We start from the raw sequence: 10,974 nt of genomic DNA, 5'->3' as shown, positions 1-10,974 counted from the left end.
TGAAAGAGGAATTGCCTAGCTCAGATTGGTCTGTGGACATGTCTATGGGGGGAGGGACATGTCTCTTGATTGTTAGTTGATAGAGAAGGGCCCAGTCCACTGTAGACAGTACTGTTCCTAGACAGCTGGTTCTAAACTGTGTAAGAAAACTAGCTCAGGAGCTGGAGAGATGGCTCAGTGGTTAACAGCACCCACTGTACCAGAATTTGGATCTCATCACTCATAGGGCAGCTCACAACTGTCTGTAAATCTAGTTCCAGGAGATCCAATGTCCTCTTTTGACCTCCATGGGCACCAGACACACATGTGATGCACATACTACATTCAGACAAACATTCACACTCATAAAATAAAAATTAATCTTAAAGAATGAGACTGAAAGCTGAGTAAGGCAGCTAGCAAGTCCCAGCATCCTTCATGGCTTCTGCTATACTCTTGGCTGTGAAGTGAGTTGCTTGGTTGAAAGTACTGTTGTGCCGAATGGCATGTGGGGCTGCCTTGAGTTCCTGCTGTAACTCCCCTCAGTGATGGACTGTGACTTCTCCTCTCCTAAATTGCTTTTGGTAACTGCCAGGAGCCATCCCTGGCAGTGGATGGGTCCTGTAGAGGGAGGGTATAAGGAGTCTGTGGGAGAAGGAAGTGAGCCAGGCCATGGTGGTCAGGAGACTCTTGCAGCCTGACTGACTAGCAGCCAGAGTGTTTCTTTATTTATACAGAATTTAGTAAGCAGGGATACAGTCATGATGTTCCAAAACATAGATCATATCATTTTTGTTTTTGGACATGTGTTTCACTTCCTTTTGATCATCTTTTAGTCATCATTAATAAACTATGACAGAACAGAGTTATCATTTCCAATCATTTTCCCTCAAGTTTTGACATCATTAATAAACAGTTATCATTATTACTCATTAACCCCATAACCCAATTTTTGAGAATCTAGAGGCATATGACAGCCTGTGCTCAGGCTGGTTGCTTTGGTTGCTTCAAGGACACTAGACCAAAACAAAAAATCTTCAACTACCCTGGGCATTTTGCCATGTCCCAAGCAGTGTATTATTAACTCTTAGTGGTCAGAGTGCCCAGGAAAAATCCTCAGGCCAAAGCTGCTGCAGTTATTATTCAGATTCTGACATAATATAATCAATGTTCACATTTATATCTTCATAGAATTTGTCTGCATGTCTAATCCTGGCATTCTACTGTTCCTTGGTTATATGACATAGTGGCTCTACATGAGCTAACTTCTAAGAGAGGGAGGTCCTAACATCTCATACTTTTATCATCTTTCCACTCCATACTTGGCTCATCAATATGTCTCTATGTAGGACAGAGTTGTATGCCATGTAATTGTCTGAGAGTACAGTGGGAAGAGGCTTGTAATCTGAACTGTGGACAATTCCTGTAGCCCACCGCATCTTGCTGACCTTTTTAAATTTACTTTGTTTTGAATATCTTGTTCCTGTATAAGTACAGGAACAGATGTTTCAAGAATGTCTCATAGCCTCATGAAGAGACCTGTGGCTTCTTTATGTATCACAACCTCCAAGGCATAAGGAAGACCAAGTAGATAAGGATATCTCCCTCAAAATGTGTGTGTGGGGGGGAGTATGTTCAGGATTTTCCTGGATAAGCTTAGAAGCAGCATTCCTGGGAGAAGGCATAAATGATTCATAAGGAATTTTCCATCAATCTGACATCCCCAAATTGCACAAATATTAAAAGTGCCCCAAGTATGTAACAGGTGGAGATGAAAACCAAAGGTGGTGTGGTGGCCATCATGTGGCTCAGCTCTGCTAGATCTTTGTCAAGCAGCTGTGCTGGCTTTATGACTTCTGCCATTCCATTCAGATATGGCTGTGCCAGGTAACAGTGGTGTTTGTCACAGGTACAGAAAAGAAACTAGAAGATTAACATTGGGACTGCAAGGGCACACTGACAGCACCCAGGCTTTTTGTAGGAGTTCCAGGAATCACACTCCTCATGCTTGCAAGGCAAGCACTTTACCAACTGAGCCATCTCCCCATCGCACACGCACCAACAGTTGTGTGAGCCAATACTATGAATGCCAAGCCACACTTATGTACATGAATAATTTCCTGATAGCAGAGAACCAGCTCCTGCCAAGTGGGAGCTCATTCCTACCCCTTTAACATGTGGTATTCTTAATCCACCCTCTCACACCCTGAGAGGTGTATTGACAGGTGCTAAGTCCTTCCTGGCTTGGTCCTGGAACCCTGACTGGGTGATAGGAGAATGAAGAGGCACACATACAGAAAAGCTAGCCAGGGTCAGCTGGGCTTTGCTTACTCTGATGCAGGCACTAATAGGAAACCCAGAAACTCGGGCATTGACTATGTACCACATAAGGAGGTGAGGTTAACTTGTCTCAGTGGGAGGTCCCTGTGGGAGAGCAGTCTCAGCTGCAAATACTCCTGAGTAAGAAACTGTAGTGTATACCATTTATACACTGGCCTTAGCTAATGGTCAGTCATTGGTCAATAATACTTAGACCTAAAGAAGGCTTTGTCATTTCCATAGATCCAATGCATCAGGGTTATGAGATGTGGATGTGCCCATGTTAACAGTACACATTCACTCAGCCCTGCATCCATTTCCCACAGACAGAGATGAAGGAATGCTAGTTAGACTCCCAATATGGCCCACAGGTTGGTTTTCCAGGATACAGGCACAGCTCTGCAACACCAAGGCAGAGAGCATCCGGAAAGTGATTCCAGGCCACCAGCCTTTCCTGTCTTCACTCAGCCAACACTGACTGAACCTCTGTTATGATCTGAACTATAAAGTTAGGAACATGTGCCTTTTGTAGTCTCTAAACCCAGGCAGCAATCCAGGAAGGAGCAAAGATCCAGCATCAGCCTCATGTGACAACAAACAGGAAGAGACTCTCTTTTGCCCTAAAGGCTGCAATCCTTGTCATCTGCAAACTGTTGTTAAGGACGGAGTAAGTCAAGTACAGAGCAGAGCCCTGTGTGCAGTGGTAGTCTTTGAGAAGGAAGAGGAACATGAAGGAAACCTTGAGCAGGCAGGAGGGAACGGTGGGGGGCATCAGGGAAGGTCATTAGCTGCTGCTACTCCTGACTCGGTGTGCTTCCTTCTTAGCATTGGCCGGACACTTTCCCGTATTTGGAATATTGCCTTCCAGGAGTTCACAAACCCCAGAGGAAGATACCTGTAATGGGTTAGACTAGAAAGCAAAAGGACAAAAGAGTAACACAAATGGGCCTCTTGGTTCAGATGCTCCAGCATAGAGTCCTAACATTCAGGACAATAGCAGAGAAATTCTGTTTGTCTCTTAAATAACTGGTGTTAAGCTTGTGTAAAATGAAATCATAACTAGAGAATAGATATCTGTTTACCCTCCTCCTGCCACATTTAAAAAAAAAAAAAGGAAGCACAAAAGATGTGTTCTGTGCTGCTGAGAACAATCTCTTTTCCTTCCTGTTGCCTGGGTTTTTTTCTTGGTACAACATCTAATTACAGAATTTTTAAAATTTTCCAACAGATGTGTAGTATACAACTCAGTGGCTCCAGTGGACAACATCAGTTTCTCCCGACAGGCAAAGACAACCAGAAACCCACAGTGAAAGGGGTTGGCTATAGTGTGTACAACTCATTTTCTGTTGTCTTTTGATGTTCTGCTGCTAGCACAGCTTAATTGGGAAATTAAGAAATTCTAATTAATATTTGTGTGGTACTGATTTTCTTTTGTTAAAAGTTAAGCATTTGAAACACCAAATTGATTTTTCATTTTCCACTATAATCTTTTTAGTATATGACACATATACTACTTATTTTTAATATGCTTTTTAAAATTATTATATTTATTGATTTATTTATTTGAAGAGGGGTGTACACATGCTAAGGCATGTGTGTAGTAGTCAGAAGACAACTTTCAGGAGTCAGTCTCTTCCTACGTGGGTTCCAGGGAATGAGGTTGAGTTCCCAGGCTTGTCTGCAAGCACCTCTGCCCACAGAGCCATCATCCCCCTGGCCCTAAAGAAACTGTTAGAATAAGTTCAGCAAACTTAGAAAAACATGCACAAATAATAGAGTTTCAATGAGTTATCACAAACACATCAGTCTGTCCCAAGCCCTCCCAGTCTCCCCCCCCTCCCCCCCACACCCACCTTTGAAGTCATGAGTTAGATTAGCCTCTGTTTGAACTTGGTGCAAGTGGGATTATTTTAAGTAAGACTTTGTGTACTTTTGCTCTTGTTTGGTTTGGATTTTGTGGTGCTAGAGCCTGAATCCAATGACTTGTACATAATGTGCTCTGAGCTGCATCCCACCCTTTCCTTCCCCCCCCCCCCCCAAGACTGAACCTAGGGAACTCAGGGATGCTCATCAGGCACTCTACTGCTGAGCTTCCTTTCCCGGCCCTTTTGCACACTTTGGACTTTCAACACTGTAAGCTCTATACTGTGTGTGGAAGCCTTTCCTTCATTATCTTGGTACAGATGACTATCACTTCTGGATGAGAGAACTATACAAATGGGTAGACAGAGAGTCCTCACAGCCTGGGGCTCCACTTAAACCTCCATTTCCTTATCTTCCCAATCCATAAGAGTGCACGGAGCCGCCATTGTTTACTGAGGATGTGTTCCTGCCTGGAAGAGTAATTTCCAGAAAACTCTAATCATTCTACCTCCGCCCTGTGGAGAATGTTTCTGTGCTTGTCAGTGTGAGTCAACCCGGTGCCGAGCCCTCTGTGTTCATTCTTGTCTGTGAGTGCTGCTAAGAGAAGGAAGCGCAGATTAAAGGAGAGTAAGTCCCCACACAGGTTATTCAAGGGCACGATCTAACTAGAAGTGGTAAGAGAGATACAAAGTAGTTTGAGGATTTTAAAGCCAGCAGAAACTTCACTCATCTGTGGGATCAGAACAACTTTGAGATGGTGTTTAGGCTGTAGAGGACCAAGGCAATTAACAGATTGGTCTGTGGACATAATCTAGGCCAAAGCTATAGCCTTAGTAAAACCTATAGAGTAAGGGTGTGGTGACACGTGTGTGACCCCAACATTTAGGAGGCTGAGCTAGGAGGATCGTGAATTCAAGGCCAGCCTGCACTACATCTCACCTGCTTCAAAAACAAAACAAACAAACAAACCTACAAGTATACAAAATAGACAGCCAGGCATTTGTAGATAATATTAAATGTGCAGTTTGCCTTAATCAGAGGGAATACTGTGGCTGGCCTGGAAAGCCAGGTGGAGGCCATAGAGGAGAACTCAAATGTCAAGCTGAGAAGGGAAATCTGCACCCATTCTCAGTTTCTAGAACATTTGGATGCCCTCTCCCAACAGCTAAGTTCCACCAACTTCGCTTCTTAGTGGAGTATCAGTTTACATTCCTTTTGAATAATGCTCTTCTTTTTTCTTTTTCCATTTTCAAGTGTGTGATGTGCATATGTTTTTAGGCATATTTGCATGTGATCACCTGTGTGCACGAGTGTGTATACACATAGGTGCACATGCATCTAGAGACCTTATTCTTTGAAACAGGGTCTCACTGTCAAGCCCAAAGCGTGTGGATGTGACTGCTCTTGCTAGTAACTTGCCCTGGGGATCCGCTGTCTCTACCTCCCAGGGTTGGAGTTACAAGCAGGTCAGCATGGCACAGCTGGCATTTACATGAGCTCTAGGAATCTGAACTCTGCTCCTCAGGTTTGTGTGGCAAGTGCCTAACCACTGGCCCATCTCCTCACTCCTCTGCTGAGGAATTCTTAGTCTCCACTGTAATTTAAGTGTAAGCTGGGATTGGGACCTGAAAATATTCCTGTCGAGATACTGTGTACTTGTTTCAAACAATGGAACCCACTCTGTCTAGAGGAAGAAGAAAGGGGATTCATGTGGAGGGGCATTGAATTATTCCCAATATTGAATGGCAAGCTAGGAAAGTGAACATAGAATATAGAACAGAAAAAAGAAATCTCTGGAATCCTAAGACTCTACCCCCAGACCAGGCCATCAGGTCTTCATGACCATTTAATATGTAGCAAGCTTTCTTGTCAGAATGTCATTGGACTGCCAGCTCTCAAATAATGACCCAGAGGCCTATTATTAATTATAAAAGCTTGGCCCTTTTTTTTTAACAGCTAATATTTTATTCAGATAGCAGTCTCATTACATGTGGTCCAAGAACATTCAAATAGGAACTCAAATAAAATCAGATGTTAAAGATCAGTCTTCAAACATCATAGCCAACGATGCCACGTTTGCCTATGATCTTTCTGACATAAAGCCACATCCACACCTCAGATTGGCCACCAAACCATTTAGCATAGCTTCCTTAACTGTAAGGTGTTTGAAGCTACCAGTTTTAGCACTTTGGATTATCCCCCCCCTCCCCGCCCCCCCCCCCCCCCCCCCCCGCACTCTGAATAGCTAGCTGCAGGGAGTTTAGCAGGGGTTGGGGGAACCAGCTCAACCTTGGTGTACCACCAAAATGTGGCCAAACGAGGCTTCGAGTAAGTCACGGCAGCAGTTATTAGCCCCGGGGCCCTCTCCTCGAAGTTATGGACGAACTTGGCCATGGTCTAGGGTGGAAGGTCTGTCTCCTCGAACTGGCAACTGAATGTCACCCTCGGAAGCAAAAGCTTGGCCTTTGCTTAGGCTTTTTCCCAACTAGCTCTTGTAACTTAATTAACCCATATTTATTTTTTAATCTACGTTCTGCCACATGACTTGGTTACCTCTTTTAGTATGGCACATCCAACTTGCTCCTAGTTTGCTGGTAAAATCACCCACCTAGATTCCTCCCCCCAGTTTTTCTCTCTGCCTGGAAGTCCTGCCTAACTATTGACCCTTTAGCTCTTTATTTAACCAATCAGAAGGCACCTTAGGTGAGACACATATTTACAGTATAAACAAATATTCTGCAGCAATTGAACCCTCCCAGAGCATGTCGGTATAAGTTGACCTGGCTGCCCTAATTCTTTGCAAAAGAGTCAAGATCCTCAGTGAGAGGAGTCATCTGCTTGAACCTGAGTTATACTCTGGCCTCTCTCCCTGGAGCCAAGAGGAAGAGCAGCAAAGTAGGGCCCTGGTCTCCTCCCATATTGAGTAAAGCCGTTGCCTGCTTGCCGACCTTGACCAGATGTCCTCCCTATGCTAATTCCCTGCCGGGATCCACCCTCCTGAACACTTAAGGGAAGTTCCTTGTTTGTGTATCCTGCATATTGGGCGTTAACAGCTTAGATGCAAGAATGTAAACATCAATAGCGAACTTCTGCCCTCTGGGATTCTCCCATTGTGCTGTAAGCCTGTATTTAAGGTTTCCTCCCTCTTTCAATAAACGGCATTTGGCATTCGGCATTCTGCTGAGGCGAATGACCCGCTGTCTTTTGTCTCTGTTTTTCGATCCACAGCCCCTCGCTCGGACATGGTGAACGGGTGGTGGTAGCACGGGCGTTATCCCTACACAGCAAGGGTTTCTCTTGATGGTTAATTGTTAGCTTTATACAACCTAGAATCATCTGGGAAGAGGATAGTCTAGAGTAGGTTGGCCAATGGGCATATCTGTGGGGGGATTGTCTTGATTCCCATTGATGTGGGAAGACCTAGTCTGAAAGTGGGCAGCACCACTTTCTGGTTTGGGGCCCTAGACTGTCTGAGAGTGGAGGGAAGTAGTAGAGTACTGGGCATGTGTGCGTTCATTTGTCTCTGCTCTTGACCGTGGATGTAACTAGCTGCTTCAAGTTTGTGCCTTGACTTCCCAGAAATGATGGCCTGTTACCTGGAATTGTAAGCTAAGGAAAGCCTTTCTGAAAGTTGATTTCCATCTGTGTTTTATCACAGACATAGAAATAAAACTAGAAAAGCCCCCCAAATAGACAAGGATTTATATGACCTCTCAGCGTCTATGCCAAGTAGTCTCTCTCTGCTCTTCGTCTTGGTTTACCTCCATGTCACTCTTCAGCACCAGCTACTGAACCTATCACTTCCCACCTCAGCTCCAGGGAAATGACTTTTTCCTGGCTCTTCTTAGCCTGGCCACTTCTCCATTCCCTTCTTATGTATCAGGGATCCTCAAATTCCTGTCTTGGTCCAATCTCACTTCACAAACTCCTCAAGTAGTTGTGAAGTGAGTTGTGAAGTTGGATTTTTTTCATCAGCTTCCCATGTGACCTTAAATCTTTTGCCCCAGTCTTTACTCATATCATGGACCTAAGTCACATGGTACTTCAGTGACAGCATGACCCAAATGGAGTTTTAATCTCAGTTCTGCAAAGCTTCTCAAATGACAACTGGCCCAGTTAGAAACACAGTCATCCTCAGTCTCTAATTACATTGGCCACTAATTTTATTCCTACTACTTCAGAACCATTCCTTTACTTAGGAGATAGTTAATGTCATGTGACTCTATCATGCTGCTTCCTAATTAGTTCAGTGCTGTATTGTCTCATGATGAGAGTGATGGTGTGAAGAACTGCAGTGGAGTAGATGACTAAGAAGATAAAGATACAAAGATGGAGAGAGATGGAGACAGAATAAGTGTATAATGAGAAAGGATTCCAGGTTTCTGGCCCAACCAACCAGAAAAGCCAAAAGAAATCTGGGACTTCAGAAGAACATCTGATTTGAAAGGTAGATCAAGATAGCTCATTCAGTTTTGACCATACCCTATTTGAAATGGGACAACTGGATTGAAATGTCTAGGCAACTATGGTATAATAATGACAGGTGAGGAAAAAGGAGAGATTTGGAGACCACAGTTTTGTAGTCATTTACTCAACTATCTGTTGGTAGATAAAATCACGAAGGGGTGAGATTGACAACCAGGAACAGACAGAAAACAAAGACCCATGAGCTGAGGTTGATCACTGTGTCAGAGCAGGCTCAGGAGGTACCCATCTAGAGGCTGTGAGGAGAAGCTCCTGAGGGCAGGAGCTGAGCAAGGAATGTAGAAGACAAGGATAAGGTGACAAATAGTGCAATCAGATGTCACAGAAAGTACAATGGGCTCTGCTATGATGGAGGTGTCATCTAAACACCCAGGAAAGCTCTTCAAGTGCTAATACACTCATTGGGAGTAGCAGAGAGTTGCTGCAGGAATACCTATACCGTAATAAACTCTGAGCATGTCCAAAGAAATTGCGGCAAGGGCAGATTGTTAAGTAAAATGTGGAGGATTGCATAATTATATTTTGATTCAACAATCTCTGGCTACAAAGATTGATAACAAGGGTGTTTGAGGCTCAGTGGCAAAAGCGTTACATGTCAGAGGTCGGAAGACCTCTGAGTCCACTTTAAGTCTGATCATTTTCACAACTGTCCATGTCCCTTGAGTAGTTTTGTCACACAGTGGGGTCAAGGGGAGTGAACAGGAATGGGGTGAGTGCAGTCTTTAACTGTCTGAGCTGGGAGACATGATCCACAAGAGACAAGTTTGGTAAGGTGGATGTACCAGTTACTCTCTCCCTGAGTTACAGAATACGTCATAAAGGTGAGTTAACAAAGGAAGGGCTTGTCCTGGTTCACGTTTGTGTGTACAGTCCTCTGTGGTGGGGAGTCAGGAGAGCAGCAGCATGAGACGGCTGGTCACATCCCATCTGCAGTCAGAAAGCACAGAGGTGAATGCTGGTGCTCGGCTCAGTTCTCTTCATTCATCCCAGGACCCCACCCTGTGCCATAGCGCGTGCCCACAGTGAGGGTGGGCCTTCCCACCTCAGTTCATCTAGAAATGTCCTCACAAACATGCCAAGAAGTTTGCATCCTAGGTTCTTTCAAGCCGACTTTTGGTATTAACTATCACAGTGGGCTTCATTCACACCAAAACTGCTCTGTGGAAAGCCACTGTTAGAGAATGAAAACCCAAGCCACAGCCTGGAAGAAAATATTGGCCAAGTGCCATCTGATGAAGGGCTTGTATCCAAAACAGACAAAGAACCCTTACAACTGGACAGTACAAAAAAAAAAAATAGACATCTCAGCAAACAGGACATAAGGACAGCAAAGTAAGCACAGGAAAGATATCCCTGTTATATGTCACAAAGAAAGTGAAAGTCAGTTCCATTAGTGACTAGCATCAGCTTTGCATGCTATAATGAAATATCTCCCACAGCTAACTTATAAAGGCAAAGGTTTGTTTTAATTCAGGGTTCTGAAGATTGCAGTTTATAGTAGAATGACCCTGTCGTTCTGGAGAGGACAGCCACCTTGTGTAGGAGTGCACCATCATGCCCAGCTTTTTACATGGATGCCTGGGATCCAGATTCAAGTCTTTGCGCTTGTGTATCAGGTGCAACTGGCCAACTGAGCTATATCCCAAATAGTTCTGAAGAGCAGTTTAGGGAATCACGTGCCTACAGCACATAAGTACTGCTATTGTAGAATGGCATATCATGGAAAGTTCTTTAGTGAAGCTAACTGACAATGAGGGTCTGGTGCTGCCCAGAGCCATGTAGAAACAAAAGAAATGTTAGAAATTGAGGCTGCTTCAGTGACCCTGGGAAAGCTGGCCTTGCCTCTTGCTGGACAATGCAGCAAAAGAGCTGGCCCCAACCCTCACAGAAGAGCTGACCCTGATGCCATGGGTGTAGAGGAGCTGGTTCTGCCCCTCACCTGAGAGGAGTGCCCCAAGTATCCCAGACTGACTAGCTCAGTTACCACCTAGGCCAACAGCCATGCCTTGGGTTGGCCCACCCTAGCATCTACAACATCTAGGACCTGCTGGAGCTCATGAAGGGACTGGTCCTGTGGAATGGTATCCTCAGGATCTCCATGACTCTGGTCAGCCGAGGGATATCCTAGAGGAGTTTCTGTGATGATGGTGTACCAAAAACCAGAGGTCTTGAACTAGACCAGTGACTCATCACAATAAACATTTGCTAGTAAAGCTGACTGGACAAAAGGGTACATTGTGTGACACACTGCACCCAATACCACCAGGACGAACGAAGAGGTGTTGGAGAGGTGGGAAAGATGAGAAGAGGTTTTTGTTTTGTTTTGTT

At 44.5% G+C, this 10,974-nt stretch overlaps 1 pseudogene; it reads right to left on the bottom strand.

Annotated features, from left to right (window-relative positions):
• Positions 1-6,103: 6,103 nt before the first annotated feature.
• On the bottom strand, positions 6,104-6,555 carry LOC131912384 (ATP synthase subunit g, mitochondrial-like; annotated as a pseudogene).
• Between the last annotated feature and the right edge of the window lie 4,419 nt (positions 6,556-10,974).

This window comes from Peromyscus eremicus, chromosome 6 (assembly GCF_949786415.1).
Source record: "Peromyscus eremicus chromosome 6, PerEre_H2_v1, whole genome shotgun sequence".
Classification (NCBI taxonomy): domain Eukaryota; kingdom Metazoa; phylum Chordata; class Mammalia; order Rodentia; family Cricetidae; genus Peromyscus; species Peromyscus eremicus.
This window is presented reverse-complemented; position numbering and strand designations above follow the sequence as displayed.